The following is a 12049-nucleotide window of genomic DNA, read 5'->3' on the forward strand; positions in this document are numbered from 1 at the left end:
CCTGGTGGTATTCTTTATGTAGATATTTGGACATCAAAAAGTTAGGTATTTGAACAGCTAGAGTTGGGTTTTTTTTCAAAACAGATCTGTAATTCATTCAAAGATTCAGTCTCAGACTGTCAACAGACAAGAGCTGCCAAGCTACAAGAGGGTGTTTCTTAACCATCCCATGTTGTTCCTCTGCACTGTGAGGGTTCTCTGGGGTGGATGAGCCCCATGGTGCTGTTTTGCTGCTATTGCTGTGCTTTGGGAAGGGTGTTTGCATAGTAGCCAGCAAGGCCAGCACACAAAATTAATGACATTTGAAGTTCAATGCAAGTCTTGACTGTGAGGAATGCAGCACTGAAAACAAAACTTAAAGCTTCCATATTGCAAAACCTATTAACTGCTTTACCGTTCTTGCAGTCATGCCAGCTCACTCATACTGGAGCTTTTACCAAGGCATGACAGCTCATTTGTTTAGCTTGGGCCAGGCTTAAAGTTCTGATGAAGCCTAATCTTGTGACCTGTATTTATTTTGGCCGGGGATGCTTTTTGCACAGACAACTTCCTATCCTCCCTAATCTTTCCCGCAGGAAAGGAGCTGGGAGTTTCGAGTCAGGGGAGGAAGGCAAAGCCAACCAGACACACAGTGAGAGAGAAACAAGCACTGCACGTGTTGGTGAAGTGGTGCAGGTTCAGGGACCCTGTCTGTCAGGGAAAGGAATTAAAGGGGGAGTCAGCCCCTCCCCTGTCACCGTTTGAGATGTGTCAAATCCATCACAGTTTCTCTGGAATTTTACCCATCTGGAAACATGGCTGCCTGTAACTTGGACAGCTTCACGACTTAAGGATGGAAATGTCTCTTCTTGGCTTGAACTTGTCAAACATCCCACTGACACAGAGAAGAACTTTGTGGGTATAAACCCCGAGCAACCCCATGGGATGTGTCACAGGCTCCCCACAGCTGTCAGTTCCCCATGGAGCGAGCTTGCCCTCAGCAAAGTGCCTGTGGGAGGAGCTGCTCTCTCCTGTGTGACAACAGAGGGAGGACAGACCCTGTGTCAGGCAGCCCAGCTGGATGCCAACAGTTCCATAATGTGAACTCCCTCACTCCTCACTTCCATTTCTTCTAAACCGAACTCAGAGAAACACATTTAAGTACCCGCCTTGGGCATCACTCTTTCACCACCCCTCTAAAATCTGTCTCTTCCCATGCCTTGCAAGCACAGGCCACTTGAACATTGTGTGCCCATTTACTGCAAATTCTCTGAAAGAAATCAGGGAATCTGGAGTCACATCACCCTCTGCTTTAACACACAGGACAACACCAAAGTCTGTGGAGAAGCCACACCGGGACCCTTCTGGTACCATTACAGCTTGATCTACACCAGAGAACACCCAGCCATCCCCTTGGCCTCACCTCCAGTTACCTTAAGCAGTAGCTGTAAGATTAAAGACAGGGAAAAAAAAGAGAGAAAACCCCAGCACACCCTCCTGGTTGTTTTCCAAGAAAAAGCCAGAACCCCGTGGTGGCATTTACCCAGCTCTGAAGGCACAAGTCACCTGGGACATGACACCATTTTTCCACTGGAAGCCAGAGGCTTGAAGTAACAAACTGCTTTCTAAAAATGTCTTTTCTATCAAGTTGTGAAGCAATGTGGTAAGCACAAAACTGCCTTTCTAATGCAGCTGTGAGACTGCACTGTGCTGGCACTAGAAATGCTGGTGACCTTCACAAAACCCCTGCTTTATAATTCAGAAATAGGGCTCTGAATGCAGAGCCATAACAATGGGGCAGAGGGGTTTTTTGAAAGACAAAAGGCCAGTCAGGTTTAGTTTCTGTTTGATATCTCGAGTTTGACCAATTCCCATGAGTTGAAATAAAAAATTTCTGAGTAGCTGGAAATATTCCCCAGTTCCATTCCCATGGAAGAAAGTGCTTAAAAGCATTCTGAGGCTAATGGGAACATGATGAAAGAGCCATTTCTCTAGAGCAGCATATTGAGTATATGCGTCCTTAAATACATTTTCCAAGCATTATAGCAGAAAAATTTGGGATAGAGTTCAAATCCCTCTCAAACCTCTGGAAACTGGGTGGCAAGGAACCAATCTATTGCACTGCTGCAGGTTTGCTCCAGTTCAGGGCTTAAAGGCTCTGCAGTGGCCGTGCTGGGAGTCAGCAGCCACATGAGCAAATCCCCCACTGACTGGGGAACAGCACCCACGTGTGCTCTGATAAAAGCCCTGAAACCCAGCACAGCCACCCCAAAGGTGTGTGCACTCTGCCTGCAGGGATTTGTCCAGGAATGACATCTTTCCAAGGCTGCCTGACACTTTTGGCCTCAGAGGAGAAAGTGGCACCCTAAAGCTTTCCTAATTAAGCAACTGGGGAGCATGTGAGCATTCTGCACACCTAATTCCCATCTAACCACTGGCCCAAGAATTTGGACATTTGGGATTTGGGAAGACAGTGAAGTTGATCAGTAGCAGGGTGACTCTTGCCTCCCGGTGCCAAGCAACCTGTCCCAGAAGTGCTTTACAAACCCACAGGTGCACACGAGCAGTGCAGGGTGCCCCACAGCATCCCAGAAGACATTAATTACTAAATCAGGGATGCTTCTCCCTCCCATCTGCTCCAAAGGGGCTGGGATTTGCAGAGGAGGGTCACAGCAACTGCATGTGCTCACTGTGTGCTTTCCCTGCCTGCCTATGCAGTAGCTGTGACTGCGTACAAAGGTTGGTAATGCAATTACACATATATCATGTTAATTAATTACTGCCACCATTTAAACAAAAGAGAAACACTAGCATAATAAATAGTTTAATAATTAATATTTTATTATCATAGTTTTTTTGTGGTTTACAAATATACTGACACTGGACTAAATTGGTTGCAAAAGTTTTGATAAGAATGTCAAACCCACAAGCAATGCTAGGAGAGAGCCTGAATAGGCCACTGGCTTTTAAACTACTTGAGAGCAGCTTAATGTGCACTGTGCATTGAGTTTAGGTCTATAACAACTGCCTTGCAAGGTTACCCCTCAGCAGAACTGTGATCGGTAACAGTAAGCCTTAAAAAGGCTTCACCATCGATGCACATTTCAAACCTGAGGGATGTGTTTTATGCATAACACACACACGCACAAATCTCACAGGTGATTTGCTGAATCAGGACATGAACGTGGGAGCTATTTTCTGCCACTGCCTTGTGCTTTTATAAGACACTGAATTTTAAATGCCCTGCCAAAGAGGAACACTGATCTCGCCACTGATGTGCTCGTGTCCCCTCTGCTCCAGTGCCACCCTGCCTGGATGTGTCCCAGCCCAGAGGTGAAGGCCCAGCAGATCAAATCGATTGCACACTCCCACATTATAGATGTTAGCAGACAAGCTCCTCGTGACCCCTCACCTTTCTGCCACGGGAAAATGTCGGGAGACTCGTTTCCTCCAGGAACAAACAGCAGCAGTTTCACGTGGCAGGACAACATTCTATTCAGGAGCGCGCCCCAGCGCAGGAGCTCGGTCTGCGGTGCAGTTAAGCAGTTGTGCAAACCACGAGCAAAGTTCTCAAGAATTGTCAGGCTGAGGACAGAAGAGAGAAGTTTTGCGTTTCTATTGACTTAGTTTAAGTGCCACAGAAGGCTCTGGGAAGAAGGATGAAAAGAAAGCCTGCGGTGATAGACTGCTCAGCCGAGTTAGTGAGGAGCAATCGGAGCGCAGCAAAGCAAACAGGGCGGCTGCCTGCGGGCAGCGGGGCCGGGAGGCTGTGCCGCCTTTCCTGTTTGTGTTTACGGGACACAGCCCCTGCCAGCAGCTGCATTGTGCTGCGGGGAGCGGCACTGCCAGTGATGGATGGCTTCTGCAGAGACCCTTTGTACCTGCTGAGCCAGAAACAGCCCGAGGCAGCACCCACTTCATCTCCGTCGCTCTCGGGTGTGCTGTGCCCAGCGTTCGGACCCTGCACAAGAGCCAGCTTGTGCCTGCACAGGGCGTGTGTCCGGACAATTGCACGCCACAGCTTCCTGCAGCTCCCTCCTTGCGAGAGAAGTGAGCTACGGAGAGATGAAAGCCGCCAGGAGAAGGCAATGGGTGCTTTATCAATTACCTGTGGCTCACTGACTCTTTGCCTGTGCAGAGCACATGTGTAGAAAGACAAGCCTCATCTTGTAGTTTAGCAGCATTCCCAGGATTTGTTTGCATTTGGTTAGGAAGCCATGATGATGTTCAGGCATTGGATCACCCCTAAAAGCCACCAGCCATCACCATGGGCCAGGATGTCAGCCCTGAGCACCGCTGGTGCTGGGAGAGTCTCCAGAAGACGAGCAGCACCTTGCAGCTCCCCGTGCCATGTATCTGAGAAAGGGCAGGAAAAGGATTTCGAGTAGCTGCGTTCAAACATTCATTACGAAACCATCTTAACGCAGGGAAGTGAAGAGGCAACCTACCTCGATCCCAGCACCCACAGCCACCTCCCCTCTGAGACCCTCCAGAGCCCCGGTTTGCCCACTCTGACGAGCAGGCTCCGACGGCCGGTCTCCAGCTGTAGCCAGCATGGTTGGCTCTGTGCATGATCTTTAATTTAGCATCACCCTTGACCTGCATCCCATCCTGCGGAGAGCAGCAAGGCGTGTGACCCCAGCCTGTCCTAGTCCCTCAGCCACACCAGCCCCAGGGCTCCTGCCGAGGGTGGTGGGAGCTCCCTGCACCGAGCAGCTCCAGCCTCAGCCCTCAGCACTCCAGCTTGCCAGCGTGTTTGCAGAGCAGAGCGTGTCATACTTCTAAAGAGTGACAAATTACCAGGAAGGGCCCCCCCGCACCCCGGCTCTGCTATGCACAGCCCAATTCCCCCGTGCCGCATTAACAGCTAATAAAACAATAGAGCTTTTAGTGGGGAACTTCAAAGGGTTCTCAGGCAGATGAATGAATTTCGCATTTCTTCACTTACTGTCAGCACTGAGGGAGAGAAGGGCAGGCTGAGGTCGAAGGCTTCAGCAGGCAGCGGCAAACAAATACAGCCTGGTATTTGGGCTACTGCAAAAAATGGAGTGGGAAATCAGCTAAGCACTTAGCAAGTACCAGGTTTTTTTTCCACTCAGTTCATCCACTTCAGATGCCCTATTTTCTTTTTTGGTTTTCAAAAAAAATACGATACAATTTAAATAAAGCTCCATAGTTACACCTAAACTGTAGGCTGAGCCAGCAACAGCTCATTACAGTGTGGAGAATCTTTAGGCAGCCTGGCCCAAACTCAAGCAAACATAATTATTTTCAGCAACACAATTGTATTTGGTAAATGTGCCTTGAGGTCTCCCAGCTAATTCTGAACTATGTGTCCATCTACAAAACACATTCTGCAAACCATTAGCTCATTGTAATGTGCAGCCACAATGAGCACCTATATGAATTAAGCTAGGAATTGTGTGACTAAGAGTGGGTTAATACTGCTTAAAAGGTATCTCTGTTTTAAGAGATGGAGAAGGAAGTACAAGAAAGCAGGAAAAATGGAGACAATAATATTGCATAGCTCAAACCGTAGAATCACAGAATTGTTTGGGGTGGAATGGGCCTTAAAGCTCATCTCATTCCAACCCCCTGCTATGGGCAGGGACACCTTCCACTATCCCAGGTTTCTCAGACCCCCATCCAACCTGGCCTTGGACACTTCCAGGGATGGGGCAGCCCCAGCTTCTCTGGGCAACCTGTGCCAGGGCCTCACCACCCTCACAGGGAAGAATTTCTTCCTTACATCTAATCTAAATCTTCCATCTTTCGGATTAAAGCTGTTCCCCCCTTATCCTAGCACTATCTCTGTGTAAGAAACATGCCTCATTGGCCATGTAGATAAAGATTCTCCTGCAGGTTGCTCTCACATGGAGTGAGGGAAACCCAGAGCTCAGGACCATAAATTGCACCTACAACAGAGGTACTCGCTGGTGGAGGAGACAGTCAAAGCCACCAGAGAGACTCTGCCAGCCAAACCTGCGCTAGGGATGGGGCCTAGATGGCAGTTTGGAAGGAAATAGGGATGTAAAAGATTTTAAACAGATGAAGCATCATTTCATAAAACTGCCACAAGCAACACAGCTCAGTTTCTTATATTTCTCCTCTTTTCTTTGACCAACTTTTGTTAAGTCACAGCCTTGACCCCCACACAGTATCTGAGGAAGAAAAAAAATCTGATTGTTTTGTGCATGGCCTTTTTTTTTAATCATTATGTAGTACATGATACCCAAAACAACAGGAATAAATTATTCTAGTTTTCAGAGCTGGCATGTTTTAGCCTCTTGAATACCATCGTCTATATTCTACATCACTTCCAAGTACAGCCCAAATAGCTTGTTCTGCAAAACAACTTTAAAGGTTGCAATCATTTATGTCGCATTCAAGTCCACTGCCAAATTTTCAAAGCATTCTGCGTTTGGCTGTCCTACCAGACACGCCTGCAGAGGACACTTTCCAAGTGCTCCCCGTGGCCGGGCAGGGACAGCATTTGCAGGCAGGGAGTTCCTGGGGAGCCGCGGCAACGCTCAAAAGCAGCCGGCTCGCAAGAGGGGAGGGAGACTGCCTCCTGATAACTGAGCTGACAATTTCTAGGTTCTCTAAAACCAGACCCTTCCAAGAATGCCCTTTGTTCAGCAGTTGCTCCATTCAGTCTCTCTCCCTGTTTGCTTGTAATTTATTCCTTCTAAAAGCCTTGCCCTAGGCTAGCAGAAAATGAAAACAAGGAGCCCGATTTTCTTTTTTTTTTCCTCACTTTTGCTCTTTCATCAAGAACAGTGAAAAATTGGCACAGTCAAATATTTTGTTCAGCTCTTTCTTTCAGTCTTTGAAGTCTCCTAAAGCCTTGGTAGGAGTCTAGGCTTCCACTCACATCTGCTTTCCATGAAGCCATTTACCGCACTTTATTTGTACCATATTAGATTTTTCAGGACAGGGACAGAACTAACGAAGCATTTACATTCTTGGGAAAGTGGCATATATACAACTACTACATTACTCTGATAGAAACAAACTATAACTGACATATTTCAAGTTCTCAAGCAAGGAGCCGTGTCATGCCACAGGCAGCAAAGACTCCTGAGCTGTTGGTTCCCTCATTTCTTCCTGATGCTCATTTAATATCAAACACCCTCATTGCAACTTTCGTTTACACAGTTATTGAGGGATGCTCTGGTACCTGTAGGAAAATGAAGGCAAATGTCCTGCAAAAGGGAGAGCTTAGATGAAAGCGTAATGAAAACAAACTGTGTCTGAACAGAAGCTGCATCCGAGACAGTATCAATGACACAGAGCACTGTCAACAAGATAATGGCATCACGCTGCTAACAAACTGCTAAAGCATTTCTTTTACAAGCAGAAGACTAATCCCTTGACAATGCTTCATTCCAAGGACTTTTCTGCTATTAGAGCAGGGAAAGGGCGTTGACTGAATCTCTATCAGAAGGATCCTGGCAAAGCCTAATGGAATATTGATTATCCTGCTGTTTTCTATTTTTCACTTCTCTCTTCAATAACCAAACCCCTCCCCTAAGAAATATTTGTCTATTTCTCATAGAGAGTATTATTAAGAGAGTTCTAAGTCAGAAGTGATAAAATAGCAACTGAGAAAAATACACCTTGGAAGAGGCAAGATCAAAAGCCCAGCAAGCTCATCCTTTAAGCACCATCTCCAATGGCCTTCTGAGCTTAACGAGGGGGAGTTTGTTAAAAAGCCAACTGGAACTTGGAAAGTTCATCACAGGATTGCCTATCCAAGCTCAGCAGAGCTCCAATCACTGAAGATCATGGAAGAAACATTTTTTTGGAATCCAGCCCTTTGCCATCCAGGCAAAGGACCAAATCACAGTCAAATGGCAAAGTATGAAATGTGTTTGGATTCATTCAGCCTTGGAAGGAAAAAGTCACTTACTGATCAAGTTGAGCTTGATCACAGGGGCTGTGCATCAGTGGGTGAGTCTCTATAATATTGCTTAACATTACTTAGGGCAGGAATGGCCAGATCAGGCTCTTACATGTGGCTTTGAGCAGGCAAATACCAATTTTGTTGTCTAAACAGACATGGAAATCACACCCCACATGCAGCTGTGAACAGCTGCAAGGAGAGTGATAGCACAGCTTCCTGCCTCAGTTTTCCTCTGTGTTTGAAAGTGAGAGAATAAGGTCTCCAGAATCAAAGTTATTCACTTCAACCTGACACTGAGAGGTAGGACCATGGATACAGGAGGATTATCCTGGGTTTGATGGAAAGCACGGAGAGGGTGCCTATCCCCCATCTTTGAAAAGCTCCATTCAGTTTCCCCCACCTCACGCTGAGCAGTGGCAGTCCCCTCCCTTCTGCTACATCTTTCTTCCTAACACTTTCTGCTTCTTCATCTCTTTCATGGAGAATATTTTCAAGGATAGAAGGTATTGAAATTACCCACAAGACAAACATTGCAGCTCCCAGAAGATGACAGCTCTGCACGTCCTCCTTTGCAAGAGGTGTCACATTCCTGTAGGACACCCTCACTGCTGCCACGTGTTTTGCTGCTGAATTGCACATCCCTTACAGAAATACTGAGACATGATTCAGGTGTTTAAAAGTAGCTTGAACCCCAAAGCCTTCCCCAACCTGGGAAGGGGGTCAGGTGCCCCAACAGTGTTCAGGTCTCCCCTGTCCAGAGAGACCCAGCTCTTGCTGGGAGGTTGCAATCACTAGAGCAGGGGCTGAGGTGGATGGCAGGAGGTAGGGGCCCGAGAAAGGGATGCTTTCCCCTGCTGCCCTAGCGATTTGAATTATTTCATGATGGCAGAAAATTAGGAGAGAAAAAAACCACAGCACTACGTTAAAAAAACAAAAACAACAAAAAAAACCCAAACCACCATGATTTTAAAAAATGCTGTGCCAGGTAAAACTCCTCTGCTTTGTTATTATGAGAGTTCCCAGTACTGATAATTTCTCCTAGTTGCTGGTTTGTAAGTTACTTCTGAGTAGAAAATTCAATTACATGGGCCAAGTCAACAATAATGTTTTTCCTGGCAATGGTTCATTTTTGCCAGTGGAAACATTTTCCCCCCTCCTTTTTCTGGATTCAGCTCTGCAAAGTTGCTAAATTCTTCCAGATCTCTGGTCTGATGTGATCATAAATATCCTGATTGTATTCGACTGATTGACAGACTGGGGATGGATTAAGTGGGGATTACAGCCTGGAATGATCAAAATGTGCTTTCATGGTCAGTAACTCTGCAATAAGTCATAGTTCCAATGTACATTAACTATATAATCTAATTAACATGGCTGTTTATGTATTTAATATTATTCTTAAAACTTTTTAATAAAAGAGGTTTTAAGGAGAATTAAATGTTGTTTAAAATATAGAACCTGTTCCTTGAATGAACAGTAGTTTGGGGTTTGCACTGTCATTAAGACGACTAATAAAACTCTCTCTTACTATTAAAATGAGATTTGAGCAGTATGATGGGCCTAATTCTGCCCTAACTAATAGGTGTGTAAACTCAGGTTTTCTCTGTTTTATTTAAAGTTACTTCAGGTGTAGTAATTCAGGGCAGAATTTAGCCCATTAGGATTAAAAACCTACTTTTTAACCAACTGAGAATAATTAATCCATATAGGTACATAACAAAACATATTCGCAGGTGCTCAGCGCTCACAGCTCTCACAGCTGTCATTATTTACTGAGCAGGAGCAGCAGGAATTAGCTTTAATTATACAAATACAAATCTTAAATGTTTTACTGCACAGGTTAACACCCCCCCATACACACCTAATGGTATCAAACTGAATGAAACAGTTCATCAAGGCAAAACTCCCAACCACAGCAACGTGTTCAGCAGCTGCCCTTGTGAGTATAAAAAGAGCTGGCTACTTGATGGCAAGGGCAAGGAATTATAGTGGAGATGTTATGCAGTTGTCCATAAAAAAATGAAATCTGAAACGAGTAAATATTTTGCAGGACTTTGGGTTCTCTGCTGTCTCCAATGCATCAGGCTCAAAGTCAGCTTCTCAGAGCTGTGAATCATATTGCTCTGCAGCTATAGTGCTCCTCCAACACCCTTTTTAAGTTTTCAGATTTTGCATTTTCACTTGAGAGGTTCCCAAGCAAATTCAACACAGTGTGTAAGTAGTGCTGGGCCGTGTCCATGAACGTCAGGGTGAGAGGGAGTCCTTCTGCCCTGCTCTCTCTCACAGTTGCATTGATCTCCTCCCTCCACTGCATAGCCAACTTCTCATCTGTGCTCTTACAGCTTTTTCCTGACCTGAGACCCTCTAAAAAGGAGATGAAAAATTTCAGCATGTCCAGCTGTTAGCCTCTGATGTCTCTCCCTGCTGCCCTCCTGGTCCGAGGACATGCCCAAGGGACCACTTGTTCTGGCGTGTGGCCATCGCTAAACCAGGATCAGGACAGACACCACTGACCCAGACTTAGGACCTGACCTGGAGATCACCGAAGGGTTCAGCCCTTTGCACACCCCAGACCTGGGTCCTGCACTGATCACAACTCCACGGGCTGTCACCAGAGATCGGTGATGGCTTGCCTTGAGACTGACCTCGTGCACGAGTCAATCCATCAACACCAGCATGAAACCCACTTCATTGCACTGCTGATCCTCCAAGCCACACAGAAAGCTCTACCCAAAGTCCCTTAAATGAAGCAGGAATGTTTCAATTTAAAGGAATTAAAAGCATTTTTAAAATGTGATGGTTCCCATCATACCAAGTCTCTGCACAGTGCACTACCCGACAAGCCCGATTATTCTCCAGCCAGCCAGGGGCTTAGAAAGTATGTCGAGCACTCAAACCATTTTAGATCCCACTGCACTGTACATACCCAGAATTCGAGCAGGGTTCACATTCAAGGGCTTATAAAAACTTGAATACACTCCAATAACTTAAATCACTCAGTGAGGTTTATAGTGATTTAAAGCCATTGGAACTCTCCATGTTTGGTGCACAAGGGCTCCAGCTTGGAAAAGAATCAAGGCATGTTCCAGCATGGCAGCTCCAGGCATATTGAATCAATTTTAGCATGTAAAAATAATTAACAATGATAAAAATACATTAATAATACCTTAATTATAAGGCCAGACCAAAGTTTCAACCTGAAGAAAAAAAAAAGAAGAAATTCAGCAAGGTTCGTGAAAGGCTTGGACTGGGAGTAATGAGGGATTTCAGTGACAGGAAAATAAATGGAGGCAAATCAAGGGTAAGGAGCAAAGGAAGATCACATTTGTCAGTAGTTTAAAAAGTTATACTGGCCGGAGCTGCAGGACTTGCTAAATTCTGCCCTGGAGGTGGGCCAGCACAGCACTGCTAGGCCAAGGGATCAGAAACAATCCAAGGGCCGAGTTCTTGCAAGCCATCAGGACGAGGATCAAGTGCTATATATCATGGAGCTGGCTGATAAATCTCCACTCTCTAGTAGCTTAGTGGAGGGAGGTCAAAAGTAGCACCTGTCTGGAAAGGATGCCATGCTGTCTGAAGGATGCTTTTCCAGAACCAGCTCAGTCCCTGTAGGGTGATGTCAATCCCCCAGGGGACAACAGGGCTTTGGCTATTTCTACATGAACTTTCCAGCAGCTGGTACAGCGGCTTCAGCTTGGACCAGCACCAGGAAATGCCTGAGGCTACAGGAATAAATACTGCCAGGGACATTAACCACCAAGTGGTTTAGTCACATCAAACAACTGATTTGTTTTGGTCAGCAGTCCAGGATGATCCTTATTTCATCGAGGCTGATTCACCCATCCCACTTGTTCTGTACTCAGCCATCATGCAGGTGCTTCCTTGAGCTTTCCAATAACAACCCCACAGAAAATTTTGTGAAATAAACTAACAGCACAAGGTCTGTCCAAAGGCTGTGAGGGAAAAAAAAGTAAAATTTTAAAAATTGTAGTGCACATTTTTGAGAGAAAAGGGTGGGACATAGACAGGGTGATGTCCCCTTTTTGTAGGGGAAAAAACACGTTAATTGCAGTTCCCCTGGCAGAAGTATTTTCTCATGCTCATGTTAAGGTGAATTTCTGCACACAGAAGACAGTGACTCTGTTTCCAGAGCCACCAGAAAAA

The 12049-nt window shown here is 45.8% G+C and overlaps 1 long non-coding RNA gene across 2 annotated transcripts in view; it reads right to left on the reverse strand.

Annotated features, from left to right (window-relative positions):
• Positions 1-2843: 2843 nt before the first annotated feature.
• LOC138121167 (uncharacterized) overlaps positions 2844-12049 on the reverse strand; it is a 35829-nt gene continuing 26623 nt past the window's right edge. Inside the window, exons 1-4 of one of the 2 annotated variants that reach the window (XR_011156120.1) lie at positions 7599-7651; positions 4928-5013; positions 4088-4335; positions 2844-3564 (exon numbers count right to left, since the gene is read on the reverse strand). This is a non-coding gene — a long non-coding RNA (uncharacterized lncRNA). Of the gene's footprint in view, positions 3565-4087; positions 4336-4927; positions 5014-7598; positions 7652-12049 lie in introns of those variants that run through there. The other variant, XR_011156119.1, reaches the window with a different exon arrangement.

Source organism: Aphelocoma coerulescens, chromosome 20 (assembly GCF_041296385.1).
Source record: "Aphelocoma coerulescens isolate FSJ_1873_10779 chromosome 20, UR_Acoe_1.0, whole genome shotgun sequence".
In the NCBI taxonomy this organism is placed as follows: domain Eukaryota; kingdom Metazoa; phylum Chordata; class Aves; order Passeriformes; family Corvidae; genus Aphelocoma; species Aphelocoma coerulescens.